The sequence below is a fragment of the Pleurodeles waltl genome, chromosome 9 (assembly GCF_031143425.1).
Source record: "Pleurodeles waltl isolate 20211129_DDA chromosome 9, aPleWal1.hap1.20221129, whole genome shotgun sequence".
Lineage (NCBI taxonomy): Eukaryota > Metazoa > Chordata > Amphibia > Caudata > Salamandridae > Pleurodeles > Pleurodeles waltl.
The window spans coordinates 132,050,479-132,068,598 of record NC_090448.1 but is presented as its reverse complement, the minus strand read 5'-3'; the positions used below and the strand labels follow the sequence as shown (position 1 = coordinate 132,068,598).

At 41.7% G+C, this 18,120-nt stretch overlaps 1 long non-coding RNA gene across 1 annotated transcript in view; it reads left to right on the top strand.

The window, feature by feature from the left end:
• The first annotated feature begins 1,939 nt into the window (after window positions 1–1,939).
• The window catches only part of LOC138258592 (uncharacterized), a 71,345-nt gene continuing 55,164 nt past the window's right edge, over window positions 1,940–18,120 (top strand). Inside the window, exon 1 of the long non-coding RNA XR_011198437.1 lies at window positions 1,940–2,249. This is a non-coding gene — a long non-coding RNA (uncharacterized lncRNA). The remainder of the gene's footprint in view (window positions 2,250–18,120) is intronic.

Sequence of the window (18,120 nt, the reverse complement as noted above, 5' to 3'; positions counted from 1 at the left end):
GCAATCGATAAGACTAAGGAGATAAAAAGATCGGATACCCTTTTTGATAATATAACCAAACAACAGGCAGATGATAATGATGGGACTAGACTCATCATGACATATAATGAGGATACAAGACAGATCAAGAACATCATTTCAAAGAATTGGAATATTTTGAAAAGTGATCCCGTTATTGGAAGTAATATACAAAAGAGACCTCAGATTACCTATAGAAGAGGACGTAGTTTACATGACATTTTGAGGTCTAATGATATCACTTCTATTCCACAACTGAGACAACACAATTTGCAAGGCTTTTTCCCATGTGGCCATTGTAAAGCATGTCGCTACAGCACTATGCGGAAGCAATATGCCACATGCAAACCTGGAAAAGTCAGACAGATTAATCAATTTATAACATGCAGTACTCCCTTTGTAATCTATGTATTGGAATGTCCTTGCTTACAATGGTATATTGGCAGCACCAAACATGGTGTTAAGAAACGGATTTTAGAACACTTGCGTGCAATTACATCTAATGACGAACATTATCCGGTAGCAAGGCATTTCAAAGAAAAACACAACTCTGACTGTACCAAATTATCCTATTTTGGTATTGAACATGTTCCTCCACATCATAGGGGAGGGAACAGAGAATTAGTGTTGAGGAAAAAAGAGTCAGTATATATCTTAGAATTAGAGACTAAGACTCCGATTGGTTTGAATATGGGGGAGGAATTAAATACTCACCTATATGATAACTATTAATCTATCTTGATGAGACTTTTTACCGATTGGAAAATTCTTTTTACCATAATATATATAATGAGTTGACTGTACAGAGATTTAATTTTATTATATATAAAATTGATTTATGGGTTTTAGATCAAGTACCTTGGTCAAATATTTGATATGTATTATGAGTGTCAAGTTTATATTCAAATATTAATTTGATGTTTACATTTTCAGTTACTGTTCTAATTTTGACTCTGATATCTCTTTTAGATAATATGGTCGGATGAAGAAGTATCAAACTTTACCCGCTTGTTTATATTCATTCTCCAGTGTTTTTCACGTTATTAATGGGTGGTTAACTTTGCAGATTTTCAGATTTGATTGTTAAAATTAGTACTGTTGATGACTTTTAGCCTTTAATAAGCTTATGATGATATATTTGCAGTGTATATATTTTACCATCTCTCTATTTTTTTTAAAATGATAAATATTTTTACAGACATTATGGTCTAGAACAAAGAAATATTAATTTTAATAGATAGAACACTGTTATGTAACTTGGTTATTTCCCCTTTTAAATTCAACAATGAATTTTCATTAAAAACTGATAATACTAATTTATTAATTTTATTAATAATATTGGGGGAAATGATTTGTAATTTAATAATTATATCTGAATTATATCTGGATTATATAGGGGCATGAACTGATCTAAATACTAAAAGTATTACTGAGATAACATCTGCAAAGTAGTGTGTGTTGTTATGGGTTGCACATTTTAGATGTCCTATTTCTATGTCTATGCTAACAGGGTATTTAAATGGTATTTTAGTGGTGATGTTTATCACGTGACCAAGGCTGCTGTGTCAGTCGAAACGCGTTGTGTAGATTAAACTGATCTTTTTTTGTTCCTGAAATCCGAGTGTGCGAGTATTATATTTTTCTTTTCTTTGCTTAACTAATTACCGGCTTGCTTGTGCCGGTTCTCGCACCACCCCTTTGGGCTGATTGAGATCATACTTCGAGTATTTTTGTAGTCATAGGATTTGGATCTCTGCAGCCGGCCATTTATAACATAATTGCTGCCCCTTACTATTGCTCTTAGGAGCATGGTATTTTTTTTTAGTTAACCTTTTGAACTACAGATTTTGATTATTAGCTTGGAAATACGACTTGTGGAAAAACTTTAACTTAACGAGCCTGTATTTTTTCTTCATGTGTATGCTAGAAGCCTATTTTGCACTTGGAACGGCTTTACTTTCGAGCTCCGTGAATTGCTGTGTTCATTGGATGAACTTTCACCTGTTTCCTCATCGTGCGTCAGCTGTTCTCTCAGAGCCACAATTCCGGATCGGCATTGCAAGCTACATGGTGGCAAAACAAACTTTTCATCTTAAACGGCTTTGTATTTGAGCTCTGATAATTTATTGCTTTCAACCGGGTGAATTTCTAGCTGCCTCTTCGCCGCGCTGTGTGTAAGCTGATATCTCAGAAGCACAACTTCGGACAAGACATTTAAACGTGTACGGGCGGTAAGCCGAATATAATTACATCGTTCAGATATATTTATTTAGTTCCTCATTGCGCCCCATACAAACTGTTGCTGTTTTCCTTTTTTCCTTTCAACTTGATTAATGTGCTATCCCTTTTGACAGATTTGAATCGACTAATATCGATTTTTCTACACAATTACAACTGGGGTACTTTATGAGGATACAGCAAATATTAAACAAACTGATTTTTCTCTGTCTGCTGTAACATCGAGTTAAGTGCAAATCTGATCGGCCTGTAGGCTTTCAAGACGGGCGATTCATACTCTGTGTTTGTTGCCAGTTTATTTACTGGCGAACTGGACATTACTTGTTGTTTTAAACAACGAGAACGGGACCCGTATTTTGAGAAAAATTTGGGCTGATACATATATATATTTTTCCTTATTTTTTCTTCCTCTTTCTGGATTGATCAAAGAAAATATAATAAGAGGAGAATTATATTTGCACAGTATTTCCTTATTAGTTATACTCTAATGAACCCAATATAGTTGGGGCAGCATTTATTGTATTATATATTTGGCAAGGGGAACTAGGAATTTTTTCCTGGGGGTTTCAGGTTACATGTGAATAATTACGTTTGTTTTTTTATACAATATATTTTTTTGCATAGTATTTATATATATTTTTTGGGAGAATGAATGATGAGATTGAAAACGAGAGACGACTGGCGGCGCTGGCGCTGTTTTCTACAGATGTCACTAAGAAGACTCCTTATTGTCCTGGCCAGGATAGTACCAATGATCTGAAATCTTTACTCTATAAATTAGAGAAAATGTGTAAAGCTGAATTAGCCAAATGGTGGGAAGCCACATCATTACAGAACTATATGGATCAACAAATGGTTCCCAGGGGCTTACGAATTTTCATTACCCCCTCTTATGAGACTCCCAATCCGGAAATGCTGAAGGAATGGGCAGCTAACTCTGCCCTCAGTTCCAGACACATGCTTGAAATTCTAATTAAATATGCCTGGCTTGATCGGAGAGTTTTATTAGAGGATATCAGAAGAATGAGGGATGAACTTGAGTTGAGACCTGAAAAGGATTTTATTTCCAAGTTTATGGAAGCTATGAATCTGAGATTAAAGAAATATGAGGATGATATCAAGTCTAAGAAACAACAAAAGCTACATAGAGATATAGGTGACTATGAGAGTGGAAGAATTCTAACTTTCAGTAGGAAATTTGATCATTTATATAAGTCATCCCCAACGAATTATCCATTACAGGAAAGACAGTCTGTTTCTGAGAGTGATGTGGAAAATACAAGGGAATCTGATACTCCTAGTTCCACGGAAAGTGAGAAATCTATTGAGGAAATTACAAACAAACCAGCTACTTTTTTAGACGAGTATCGCCTGCTGCGTCATGGCAGGCAAATTTCCAAGAACCAACAAGGACAGAACCTGAACCACAAAGGAAGGACACCGGGCCGAAGAGGAAGACGGGGCGGACCAAGAAGAGGCGAGAGAGACTTAGAAACCCTAACAAGAACAGACTATTCAATGGGACAAGTGGGAAAACTAACAAGAAGTTCCAATGTACAGATATAATGGATAGCAATATGGTAAATAAGACAATTGTGAATTTGTCTAATTTTGCTTTGTCCGAAAGTGATAAACTGACATTATGTTTAGGTCTTTCATTTTGCCCTACTGAACGCTTCAACTATGCTGAGACAAGGATTGATTTTCTTTTCTTTGCATATATATATATACAGCAAAGCTAGATAACACACAAAATAACTGGCCAGACTCCAATGCACATCCCTGAGACAGAGTTGTGACTTTCTCTGCTGAAAACATTTTCACCCTGGTACAGTCTTTTCACCTCCGCATCCCCACTATATGTTCCCTGCTCTGGTGAGAAGAGTGAAAACATGTTCAGTGTAGAAAAACCAGCTTAGTGGAAAAAAAAAATACCTGTGTCACCTATGTGACAGCATCTGTAGCTAAGCACAAAATTGAGTCAGTGTTCAAGATGGAGTCAGTGGTTAAATACAAATAGCTTTACAGTATTAAACCTTATTCCTATTAGGAAAGCATATGAAACTAGTACCTTTACCCATAGCACCATTAATTAATCCTTCCTAAATACTTAAATTTCAATGCAAAATTACTCTACTCTTCTTGCAAACACTTAAACATTTCCAATGAACCCAGTGTAGCTTGTAGCTTTTCATTTAGGAATACTGTCACACCCTGATGTTCCATTTTTATCTATTGCTGTAAGTTGCAGAATTTCTTCCTTCTCCAATTCAAGCAATTCTTTGTTGAAACAGGCACACTCCTTTAGTAAAGGTGTTAGGCACACCATGGATTTTCCTTCATTAATAAAGGCAAAATTAGCTCTGGTACTGTCTTGTTCTTAGGAAACAATTTTTTACACATGCCGACATTCTAGGAGTTCCTTCCTCTCTTTTGAGAGAACACCTACTCTAATATCCTTGAGAATATTTGCATATTTATCGTAAGATGTTTGTCGCATGTTGCTAAGTAGTTATTGGTATTGGAATGTTCACATTCCCAATGCTTCTGAAAAAAATCAGAGTTTCATTATGGAGCAGTGTTTTGAACACAGGCTGTCCTTTGACTGGTGTAAATTGTAGTAAATCGCTGAACACAAGCACATTTTCTCCTCCAAATAGCACATCGTAGTCTGTCCTTGGAATCTTTTGCATTCTCAAGTGTACAAAGGCAAGCATTAAGTGTGAGACCATGCTCACCTCATTGATGATTAAAAGTTTTACCTCTTTTAGCACTCTTGAGACTTCATGACAAGCTTCATTGGATAACTTTTGGTACTCCAGTTTGTTTTCATGTTCCACAGGAAGAATTAGAAGACAATATAAAGTAATTCCTTTAAAATTGTTTGCAGCTAAAGCAGTGAGTGCTGTTATTAAACGTGGCTTGGGAGTGTCTATGTGAGTTGGCGTGTCAGTGTCTGTGTGAGTCTGTGAGTGGGTGTGTGACTGATTCAGTCTGTGAGTGGGTGTGTGGGTCTGTGAGTGTTTGGGTCTGTGAGTGCGTCTGTGACTGGGCATGTGAGAGTCTGAGTAGATGTTTGTCTACGAATGTGTGTCTGATTGGGTCTGTGAGTGGTAGTGTATGTCTGAGTGGGTCTGTGAGTGGATGTTTAAGTATGTTTGGGTCTCTGAGCAGGTGTGTGAGTGTCTGAGTGGGTCTGTGAGTTGGCATGTAAGTGTCTGAGAGGGTCTGTGAGTGGGTGTGGAGTATCTGTGGGTCTGTGAGTGGGTGTGGGAATGTCTGTAGGTCTGTGCATGGTCATGTGAGTGTTTGTGTGTGTCTGTGAGCGGGTTTGGGAGTGTTTGTGGGTCCGTGAGTGGATGTGTGAGTGTCTAAGTGGGTCATTGAGTGGGCATGGGAGTGTCTGTGGGGGGGTTTGCCAGTGTGTGTGTGTCTGAGTGGGTCTGTGAGTGGTTGTGGGAGTGTTTGTGTGGGTCTGTGAGTATGTGTGTGTTTTTGTGTGAGTCTGTGAGTGGGTGTGGGAGTGTCTGTGAGTATCTGGGCCTGCGAGTGGGCATGGGAGTGTCTGTGGGGGTCTGCGTGTGGGTGTGGGACTGTCTGTGTCGGTCCATGAATGAGTCTGTGAGTGGCTGAGTGGGTCTGTGAATGAGTGTGTGAGTGTTTGTGTGGGGGTTCTGAGTGGATATGTGAGCATTTATGTGGGTCTGTGAGTGGGCATGGGAGTGTCTATGTGGGTCTAAGAGTTGGCATATGTGTATGAGTGGGTCTGTGAATGAATGTGTCAGTGTCTTTTTGGGTCTGTGAGTCGGGGTGGGAGTGGGTCTGCGAGTAGGTGCTTGAGTGTCTGTGTGGGTCTGTGAGTGGGTGTGTGTGTTTCTGTGGGTCTGTGAGTGGGTGTGTGAGTATCTGTAGGTCTGTGAGTAGGCATATAATTGTCTGACTGGATCGGTGAGTGGGCCTTGGAATGTCTGTGTGGTTCTGTGAATGGATGTATAAGTGCCTAAGTTGGTGTCTGAGCGGGCATGGTAATGTTTGCTTGGGTTCGCGAGTGGGTTTCTGAGTGCCTGTATCCTTCTGTAAAGGGTGCGTGAGAATATACCTTAGTGGTTCTGGAAGTACCTGTGGGTCTGTGAGTGGGTCTATGAATGTGTGTGTTTTTTTTAAATTTGCAGCGGGATCCGTGGACCTGTCGTGGATTCACGCTGCGCACTATGGTGGATCTAAAGATCTCAGATGTAGAAAAAAAATATTTTAAGCCAGTTTATAGTCCATCATACATACTTTTGACACCCTTCTGATACACCCAAGAGGTCAGGGTGCCTCTTCCTTGACACTTTCATTAAAGTCACAACTTTTCATGCACCGGAACCGTGTCCCAGTACTTAATATGATGGCTATAATCTTCCCTGCTAGGTTGTGGCCAGGAAATCACGACATTGCCGGAGGCACATGAATCTGCAGATCCACAGAGGTTGATCCACAGAGAATCTGCATCCCTAGACATACAAGTATATTTTTCTTTAATAGCTCTGCAAGCACTGAATGGATTTACACCAAATCATTAAGATCTATCCTGCTGTCAAATTTGGTGAACTCCATCCAGCAGTTCGGGCTGTGGTCGTGTCTAAAATCCTAATGGGAAATTGCACGGGGAAAATGTGTTTTGGGATCCCCCCTTCTTTCAGGCCCCGTTTGACAAAACAGCACCTGAAGTGAGTGGCAAACTAGTTTTGAAAAATTCGGTAAGATTCGTCAAGCAGTGGCAAAGTTATTGTCGAAACAAAAAACGCTTTTCCTATGGAAACTAGGTCCTAAATATAACTATAACTATCTACCGTTATATATCTTTGTAACATTAACAGATAGGGTTCTATTCACAATCTTCCTTTTATAGTACATTTAAAACTACTGCAATAGTACTACTAAAGTACTAGAACTATTCACAAACCTACAAGTGTAGCTCTCCACCTCCTCCTTTCCTGTCTTCCCTATGGTTAGATCCTCACACATGTAAGTTTACTATTTAGTAGTCTGTGTGAGAGGGAACCTGCAGGAATGGCTGGAAAATAGACACGCTTACTAGTAAATGGGAGGCGTTCAGTGAGGTGCACAGAGAGGTTTAGGGAAAGTAAGGAGGGGTGTATGGAGGTACATCACCCACCCACTATTTATTTATTTGAGTTCATTCGGTCTAGAGATCTAGGCCATTTTGAGTAACAAAAATAACAATCATACATGATAAAATAGTATTTGTTAAAAAAAACAAGATAACAATAAATAAAAAAAAAACAGTAACAATCAGGACAGTATAACAATAAGATCAACAAGACTAAGTGTTTGATTGTAGATAAAAAGTACAATAAATAAGACATGGCTAAAATATTAAGGATTAAAAAAGATAAAAACTAGAATATAAAATTCTGTCTAGCATACCAATGTGTGCAATTGCTTCCCTGTAAGACCTGGCCCTCGTCAATCCTCATGTAGAGGCCAAAAAAAAAAGAAAAAATAACAGTTGAAACTCCTTCTGACGACTAATGTCAGGATGGCTCACATGCCCTTTGAAACAATAAGCCTACGCCGGATGTACCAGGCCTCCGCTAAAAATTTGGTAACTGTAATAGCTACCACGGAGGATGAGTCGTATGTACAGAATCTGGTGGCGTTTGCTCTATCATGTAATGACATATTTTTACAGAGGGGAATGATCCACCTCCCTCTGGGACTTTTATACAGAGGGCAGAAAAATAGTATATGCTCTATTGTTTCTTTACATTTTTGGCAAGAGAAACATCTATCATTTGGAGCGATGTTAGATGACCAGTGAGCCGTAAAACCATTAATAGGCAGTGTACCATATCTTAGTTGGAGATATAAAGCACGGGCGTATGGAGGCATGGGAAGGTTCAAGAAGTTCTCAGGCCAGGGCTCGTGCTTGAATTGGAGAAATTCCATAGTTAGCCTGCCCGCCCCTTTTTGGTGCAAGGAGTCTTCGTTGACTTTCTCTCAATATCTTTTTGTGACAAGTTTCTTTGCATTATCGGGGATTTGATCCGGATAGTTCCAGTAGGAAGGAAAACCTATTTTGACCCAGGCAGATTTCATTTCCTTTAGCCATGGGATTTTCTCCAGCGCCTGGGGGGTGGCTATGAGCTCTCTTATAGCCAGCCTATATGGTTCGAGTTCAACAGATTTCCACAAGCGAATCCAATAGGAGAGAGGCCTTAGGGCTGCTGTGGTTTTGATACTGTTTAGGCCTAGGTCTAGCCTTAGAGGGGTCATTGGTGAGCCCATACCTAGCCGGGCAATCTGTCTAAGGAAATGGTTTTCCTTGGTTTGCAGAGTATCAAGGTTTTTGTGGGACCCCCAAAGTTCCGCTCCATAGAGGGCCGCTGCTCTGATTTGGACATTGTAAATCTCCGCAAGTATGTTCAAGGGGGGACTCTGAGCCTTTCTCGATCTACGGACAAGGGCCCCACCTCTCTGGCTTATAATGAGAGCCCCTTTGTCAATGGCTGCCATCCATTTGCCTGTGGTCGATAGTCTGAAACCCAAGTAGTCAAACTCTTCTACTTTCTCCAATGGAATCGAGTTAATTTCTATGCTAACGCGCGAGCGTTTCTTGGAGGTACTATGGCCCGTATTTATACTTTTTGACGCTAAACTGCGCTAACGCAGTTTAGCGTCAAAAAGTTTTGCGCCGGCTAACGCCATTCTGAAGCGCCATGCGGGCGCCGTATTTATTGAATGGCGTTAGCCGGCGCTAACAGACCGGCGCTGCCTGGTGTGCGTGGAAAAAAACCACGTACACCAGGCAGCGCCAGCGTTGGGGAAAATGGCGTTAGGGCGTCTTAAAATGGTGCAAGTCAGGTTGACGCCAAAAAATCGCCTCCACCCGATTTGCGCCATTTTTAACGACGCCCAGACGCCATTTACATGACTCCTGTCTTAGTAAAGACAGGAGTCATGCCCCCTTGCCCAATGGCCATGCCCAGGGGACTTATGTCCCCTGGGCATGGTCATTGGGCATTGAGGCATGTAGGGGGGCACAAATCAGGCCCCCCTATGCCAAAAAAAAATATTAAAAAAATTAAAAATTATACTTACCTGAACTTACCTGAATGTCCCTGGGATGGGTCCCTCCATCCTTGGGTGTCCTCCTGGGGTGGGCAAGGGTGGCAGGGGGGGTCCCTGGGGGCATGGGAGGGCAGCTGTGGGCTCATTTTGAGCCCACAGGTCCCTTAACGCCTGCCCTGACCCAGGCGCTAAAATCCGGCGCAAATGCGGGGTTTTTTGCCCCGCCCACTCCCGGGCGTTATTTTTGCCCGGGAGTATAAATACGACGCATTTGCGATGCAGTCATTTTTTTAGACGGAAACGCCTACCTTGCTTCTCATTAACGCAAGGAAGGCGTTCACGCAAAAAAATTACGCTCTTTCCTCATACTTCGGCGCTAGACGCGTCTAACGCCAAAGTATAAATATGGCGTTAGTTTTGCGCCGAATTTGCGTCGAAAAAACGACGCAAATTTGGCGCAAACGGAGTATAAATATGCCCCTATATATCATGAGTTTTGTTTTCTTAATGTTTACGTCCAGACCATAGTCACTGCAAAAAACACAAAATTGGTTGATCAGGTTTTGGATTCCCATTGGTGATTTAGATATCAAAATTGTGTCATCTGCATATAGCAGACACAGGATTTTTTTCCCAACCAATTTAGGTGAGTCATTTATACAGTTCTCTAAGTAGTGGATGCAATTATTGATATATAGCAGAAAAAGAGTGGGTGCCAGAACACATCCCTGTCTAACTCCTTTTTTAATAGCTACGGGGTCAGTCAACTCACCCCCCTGACCACATCTAATTTGAGCGAAAGTATTTTCATGCAGTTGAGCAATGAGTTTCAGGAGACCAGATGGCACTCCCATGTTTGATAATGTTGACCACAGCAGGTTCCTGGGGATCAAATCAAATGCGGCTCTGAGGTCTATGAAGACCACATAGAGATTACCCCTCCCCAGGTCAACATTCTTCCATTTTATTGACATGAATCTTAGGGCTTGGTCAACTGTACTCACTGCAGGTCTGAATCCTGCTTGTAGGTCAGAAAGAGCTTCGGACTCCATCATCCATTCCTCAAGATGGAGCAAAAGATGCTTAGCATAGATTTTTTGGGAGTTATCAAGGAGACTTATCGGACGATAATTGGCAGGGATGTTCGGATTTCCTTTTTTTAAAATGGGTACTATTTCGGCCCCTTTCCAAGTGGGAGGAGTGGGGGCCCCTGCTGCAATAGCATTGCAGATAAGGTTGAGATATGGTGCCCATATATCTGGTCTTGATTTGTATAGGTCGCCTGGGATCTTGTCTGGGCCAGGGGCCTTTCCCCATTTCAATGAGTCTATTGCTGCTCTTGTTTCGGTTAGAGAGAATGTGATCGGGGTAGTCTCATGGTTTATTGGGGCATCAGGGGCCCACAAAGATGCTTCAGAAGGCCCTTCATATAGTTGCCCAAAGTGCTCTACCCATGATGCTGAGAGAATTGAGGAGCCAGGTGCGGCAGGGGAGATGCTACAGTCATCAGTTATTAGTTTCCAGAACCTAGATGTGTCATTGGATTTAGCAGTCTCCAAAATAATAACCCATCTGGCCTCTTCCCAACTTCTGCGTGCCTTAGAACATTCCTTCTTATAAACTTTTCTGGCTGTTCTTAACAGCCCAACATGGCCATCTTTTATTGCTTCCAGGAGAGACAGTTGTGCTTCTCTGCAACAGTTGTCAAACCAAGGAGCGCAGTGCTTTTTGTTAGGATTAATGAGAAACTTTTTTGTGAAAAGATGCTTTAAAGATTGGAACAAGTCAGTCTGGGCTGCTAAGACTCTGTCACCCTCCCCGTTCTCGTTTAGGCCGATCATACACTCCATCTGGTTGGCAAGCAGGTTGTAAATAGATGCCAGGTGTTTAGGGGAAGAATTAACAGATTCCCATTTTAGGTTGCGTCTGTTATTAGTTAGAGCCAGCTGGGAGGCATGGCTCTTGGAGTAGGGCACAGTAAACGAAGGAAAAAGTCCTCTGGTCGATAAAATCAACGGGTCATGATCACTCTCAATTTGCTTTTGGACCCTCATATCAGACATGTGGCTCCACAGTCGGATGTCAAGAAGTATATAATCAATACGACTGCTGAGCCCTCCGCGCCTAAAGGTAGCTTGTAAATTTACATCCGAGCGTGAGCGACCGTTGCAGGCTCGGAGGCCATGGGCTAGTGTGATGTCGGCCAGTAAGCGCGCACATTTATTCAGCCTTGGTCTTTTGTTGGAGACTAGCTGAGGGATGCCCCAATGGGCATCCTCTTCTTTACATATTCCTTGGACTAGAGGATTAGGTTCAAAAGTGACATTAAAATCCCCTCCAATCAAAACAAAGAAGGAAGGATTGTTTTTAAGAAAACTGTCCAAAATGGACAGGACATCAGAATCGGTGTGGGAGCTCACATTCCTGTTATAGATATTAATTAAAAGTAACGGTCTCTCTTCAGAAATCATTATTAATAGGACTTGCAAGTCAGGGCAACCCGTGTCTATTTCTTCTATCTTGCACCTAAGAGAAGTGTTGATCCACACAAGCAGCCCTCCCGAAGGTCTCCCAGAAGAGGACTTGCGTGCTGGAACCCAATAGCTTTTAAAGCCTAGTCTATATTTGGGTTCTAATGCCCACGTTTCTTGGAAGAGGCAGATCAGGTGATCATCAATAAGACTGCCCCATCCTGGACTTTGTAATTTGCTTTCCAACCCTGCTATGTTCCAGCTGAGTACCTTATCGAGATCCTCTGTTTTTATGGACCCTGCTTTATTCTGAGGATATTTCCTACAGGGGGAGGAACTGCTAGGAACCATACTAGTTCCCTCAGGTAAATTAGGACCAGTGGCTTTCTCGCTATGTGCCATGTGAACCTCGCTGGATGTGGCCCCAGCTATATATGAATTAGGTAGGTTGGACATGCGGGTGGACACCAGAATGTATGGAACAATTGACAGGGACGGAATACATTCCTCGCTGACTTGGCTCGTGGTGCTTATGGGTGATCCCTGGTTAACAGGATCTACCAAGGTCGAAGGGGCAACAGGGTTAGAGATGCTGAGGGCAGTAGGGTGAATGTCCTCAGCCTCACCATTGCTCGGAGCCACTTCCGAAAGGACGTCTCGTAGTCAGTCTGTTTCAGAAAGAGATGACGAAGGGCATCTGGGGCCAAATAGAGGGATAGGCTGTGTGTGGATAGCCGGGGGAGCCCCGTATGACGTGGGCGGTTGTCTACTCCAAACTGGCGTGGGAGGTGGATAAAACACTTGTAACCTGCAGAGGGAGGCTTTTCCAGTTATAGGATAAGGTCTGTTAGCATTTATAAAGAGCCGTTGGACAAGGTCTGGAGAATTGAAGTTGATAACTATGCAGTCCCCTGAACCGATCTTTGCAAGGGAACCCACCCACCCTACCCTTCTCACCATCAATATTGAGGGTGTCATGGAAAAAGCAAACCCTGCATTCACGTGCAACCAATTAATAACCTTGTTTTTAAGTTTGGTAAAAGATTCAGTGGAATGAGGTTTGAGTTCAGGAACATTCGATATAATGAGTACGTAATGACATGATTCTGGTGGCAAATGGAGCACTTTTGGATCTGGCAGACCCCTGAACTTGTCGCTCTTCTTGTATTCTGTATGCAGGTGATCTCAAGTGGGGTTGCCATCTCCCGGATTAGTTACAGGGTTATTCCATGTGGCGGTTCCTTTTAAAAGGGGAACTGGAACCATATGGGGCTTATTCATTAAAATACTAGCTGTTTTGACGGAGCTGGACCAATCTTGGTTTAAAGAGGAAAAAGGGATTTTTGCTGTTTGGCCAGTGGGTCTGTTGGCAGTGATGGGATCATGGTTGACAAGGGGATGGGATTGAATTTCTACGGATGGAGCAATTTTTGGTGGCTGGCTATTGATAAGGCTTTCCAATTTGTCCTCAATCGATTGGAGGCGGGTTAAAATTGGAAGAAATAGTTTGGAAAGCTCGTCTCTTATGAAATCCCTGGTGTACTCATTTGTATGACACTCATTTGTGTTGTGTAAGGGGATTGATACCGTATCCTTGTTAGAAGGTTGGGCCGTGTTAGAGGGGCTCAAAGTCCTAGATCGTTTGTTTTTAAAAGCAGGTTCCCTTCGTTTCCTTTTTCCTTTAGTATTGGAATCTGCTAAGGTGAGGGGGCCTTCGTTTGGGGGACTCTGGGCCAGCGGAATAGGTGCAGCACTGGTGGTAATTACAATTGGGGTTTCGTCCTGATTCTCCTGGGAATTTTTTGAGGGGGAAGGGAAAGGGGTAGTCATTACAGACTGTAATTCTGGACGCGGGGAGGGCTGTGGGGCTGAGCTATCATGAACTAGGCTGTTGGTTGAAGAAGGGGGGGGCAGCTAAGCGTCGCTGCACTAACTCTATTTCTTTTTCAAGTTCCCCAACAGCCTTTTGCAGAAAACCATCTAAGGTTCTGTTAGAGTGCTGCTTACCTTCCAACCCACACCCACGTCGACGGCCCATCATTCTTTAAAACAGGGGCCTTTAGTGGGCCCCCGGCTTATAGGGGTGTGTAGGCCTTTGGGACCCAGCCTCTGACACTATGGTGTGATTAATAAGCTTCTCAGACCCTACTGTTAACAAATTCCAAAGACAAGACCACAGTAAGATGCCCAAACGTGTATATATAAAGCCTGGCCCAACCACTTATCGGGCACAGACAGGCGTAGAGCGGGTAATGAATTTTTGGCTCCTGCCCTTGGGGGAAGAAGAATGGTGCCGCCTCCTTCCACCCTCCAAGAAACGGAATTCAATAAGCAGTTATATGGTGAACTGAGATAAATTCAGCTGAGTACACGGATACACCTGCAAGTATCCGGTTTGGGTTAATAGTTTTCCACGTGCTTGATGGGGCCTGGGGCTCTATGGGAGAACTACCCACGCGCCGAGCAGGGGAACTTGAGATCTCCTTCAGGCAGCCATAGACAGGTTTGCTGTATGGACCACGTCTTTGGCTAGATGTCAGGGGGGTGGCCCTGCCCTGCCTCTTCCTGGCAAGGACGGGCCCGCCCTTGGCCCGGGCTTTGCCCGGGCGCCGCCCGCGACGGCGGGAGCGCGATTCAGTTTTTAAAGGGCTCCTGCCCCTTGACCTCCTCCCGGCACAAAACAGCGCTTCCCGCGACGGCGGGAGCGCGATTCAGTTTTTAAAGGGCTCCTGCCCCTTGACCTCCTCCCGGCACAAAACAGCGCTTCCCGCGACGGCGGGAGCGCGATTCAGTTTTTAAAGGGCTCCTGCCCCTTGACCTCCTCCCGGCACAAAACAGCGCTTCCCCACCCACCCACTAAAAAGTAAGCTCATTGCTGTTCACATACTGCACGTCTAAAGTAACTAAAGCCAAAAAGGGACCCAAATCAGCATGTTGGAGTATGTTCAGCACCACATATGGCCATCCACTCATACTGCAACACCCTTCCATAGAAAATAATGGCAATAGGCACGTAAAAAAAAAAACCTTAAGGAATAATGTTAACTTTAATTACATTAATTAAAATTGTTAAAAATTGTAATTTATTTAAAAAAAGAAACCATATTTATTATTTCATTATAAATTATTTTAATAAGGTTTTTGGGATTTATAAATTAATGTAACATTACTTTTAATTGAAATGTAATTACATTGTTTTTCATCCATTCTATATATCCCTTTTAGTAGTTATTAATTTAACTAAAATATTTTTTTTGACTTTAGGTGGATGATTTTTAATGTAAGCATCAGAAAAATAATTTGTATTTAATTCTATTTATTTAAGTTAATTAAAGATGCAATTTAAAATTAAGTTGCATTTAATATAAATATATATATTAACAAAAACATATAACTAAATATTTTTACTATTGGTTTTTAATTAAATAAACTATGTTTTTCTAAATTGTTTTACTGGCATTTCAGCATCAACAGAGCGTTATGAAATGATCATGAGCTATATTCGTAATCAACAGTAGAACCGAGAATTCATAGTTCCTCTGTCTCTGTTACAGACCCATTTTCTTCTGGCTCATTCCATATAATGAAAAAATATTCTAGTCCCAATAACATTTATACTTTTATAAGATTATACATAAACAAGAACTCTGTCAGTAGTGCAATACAATACCAAACCCTCATTACAAATACCCCTTTCCCTTCCTCCCACGCTTCTCAAAATGAACACTTCATGGGGACTGTGAAGGTTATGTTTGCTTCTTCCTATACCAGAGGGAGACTCCAGAGTTAGTCGGGAGATCTCGTTATGGTAAAGTATGGGGGAAAATGTATTTATCACAATTTATAATACATTAATAAAACATTACATTAACTGTGAATAATCAAAACAATAAAAACCTAGAACAATAAGAAACATAAATCATTCACAAATCTACAAGAAATAAAAAAATTGAATAATATATGTTTTAAATAATCCATTATGAAAAAACAAACACATTTATATCCCTTGAAATTCTAACAAAAGTAGTGTACCTTTCATTTTTAATAACCTTATATAAAAATGACAACAAACAATATATACACTTATTAATAATTATAAAAACAGAACAGAAATATTTTTAAATAAACATTAAAAATTAAATTCAAATTAAATCCAGAAAAAAAGATAATCAAGTAAAATGTATCGAAATCATCTAAAAATACAAAATATGTACTAAATTTGATCTGCAGTTATTTTTCCTCAAATTTGAAATACATTGCTAATAAAACCTGAAAAGAAATAATAACATTGTGAACAGAGTAAAATGTTTTTGTAAAAATAATTTTCTAAAAAAACTACCAAATTATAATTTTTCGGGATCATACATAATAATACTATTCCTTAACATTCAAATTAATTAAAGAGATCAAAACAATCCTCACCCTTTCCCTGTGAACCCTACATCCTGTGTTTAAAGCATTAAAATATAAAACAAAGAATATTACTTTTATGCATGAATAAAAAAAGTATTTAAGAAGGTATATAGCTATATATAAATACTTCTTTGAAAATTTAAAGCAAAACAAATAAAAAACAAAGGACCTCATTATGAGTTTGGTGGTTTGTCGCCCGCCATAGTGGCAGTGGTAGTCCGACTGCCATCGGGATGGTGGTCGGACTGCCGTATTATGAGTCATTCTGGCCTATGGAGCAAATACTGCTGTGGTTCCGCCGGCACCACTAGGCAGCACAGACCGCGTGGTCACAAGGCAGCATAAACAGGCCAGCGGAGCCTATGTTTCCGCTGGACACATTACGAGGTTGCACACCGCCAATGTGACAGTGGCGGATCAACCAACACGTCTCAGAAGATCGAACCAGACAGACACGTCCGATGCGGCCATGGAACCCATCACGCACGTCCTGACGCTGTTGTTGAGCTTCAAAGGAGAACAAAATAAACACCGCCGTGGCTGCAACCGACCGTAAGTACACACACCTACCTGTTTCATCAACCATTACAACAGATTGTTGCGCTGTCGTCCACATGATATGGGGGTCAGGGTACGGGCATCAAGTACACGTCTCATTGTTCACACAGTCCAAATCATACATGAAGACAGACACATTTATAGTCACAATACACCCCCCTTGGGCAGCTCCCTCACACTGCACAGCAACACTACACAAAAATACATGTCCACACATCTCAGGCACGCGGACAAAGATGGCTATACAACATTGTGTCACACATCACCAACAGCACACAAACACCAAATCTACCGATACAACTCACACACTCACATTCCTCACAGACCTGGGACTGTTGTCACATACAGCACACATATGTATCGATGTGGCATGGAACACAAACAACACTCCCAGTAAAAAGCCCGCCAATGGCACACATATCCCACACATCACAGCACAATGGAAGGACAATGGCATGCACAATAGACAGGGAGAAAAATGGACAAAGAGCACTATGCTAACAATATCTGCACAATAGGGATGGGGCATCAGGAACACCCCGGGAATGAGGCTATACTAAGACACATCACTTTTTGCACACACCCTTAAAATAACATGTGCATAGGAATTGGTCCTGTATGTGTCTCAGGGAGAAACAGTATTGGACCCAAATGTCATGTCTATCTGCACAACGTGGAAGTGCAAGTCAACAAAGCACATACAACTCCAACAGCAGGAGGTCATACCTCCACAGCATCAAGGTACACACACCTAAACGGACACATGTACATTCAATGCAAACAAGGCTAGCACAACTGAACACACTCCATGTCTGCAGAAACAAAACTCAAGCAAACACACATCGGATGAAAACATAAGCTATTTCAGGGGACAATCCTAACCCTATGCATGCTCACATTGGACAACACAAGATGAAATACTTACCATACCAAACAGTACACTATGCACATGGGGGACACATGCACTGCCCAGAAACTCAGCTACTGTAAACAACAACAAATGGATCGGTAAGCAGGCTGAAACGTACAACTGTAGGCACACAACACAAGTCACTCAAGAACAACATGAAGGTAGAAAAGGAATTGTGAGATAAATGTATACCCCAAAACAACTGTTTGGGTTTAATAAACATAAACATTTTGAAGTCCAAAGGCCATTGGCCAGTCTAAATGCAATCCAATACTAGCACAGTGTTGTGCCTAAACCTGACTCCCAACTGCCATGGAACCGCCACAGTAAGGGGCATCCAGGGGACTGGCAGGCACCTCAAGATTATCTGGGGGGGTTGTATTTTTCATGGAGGGGTGGTCTTTTTTGGGTGGGCTTTTTCTGGGGGGGTATGGG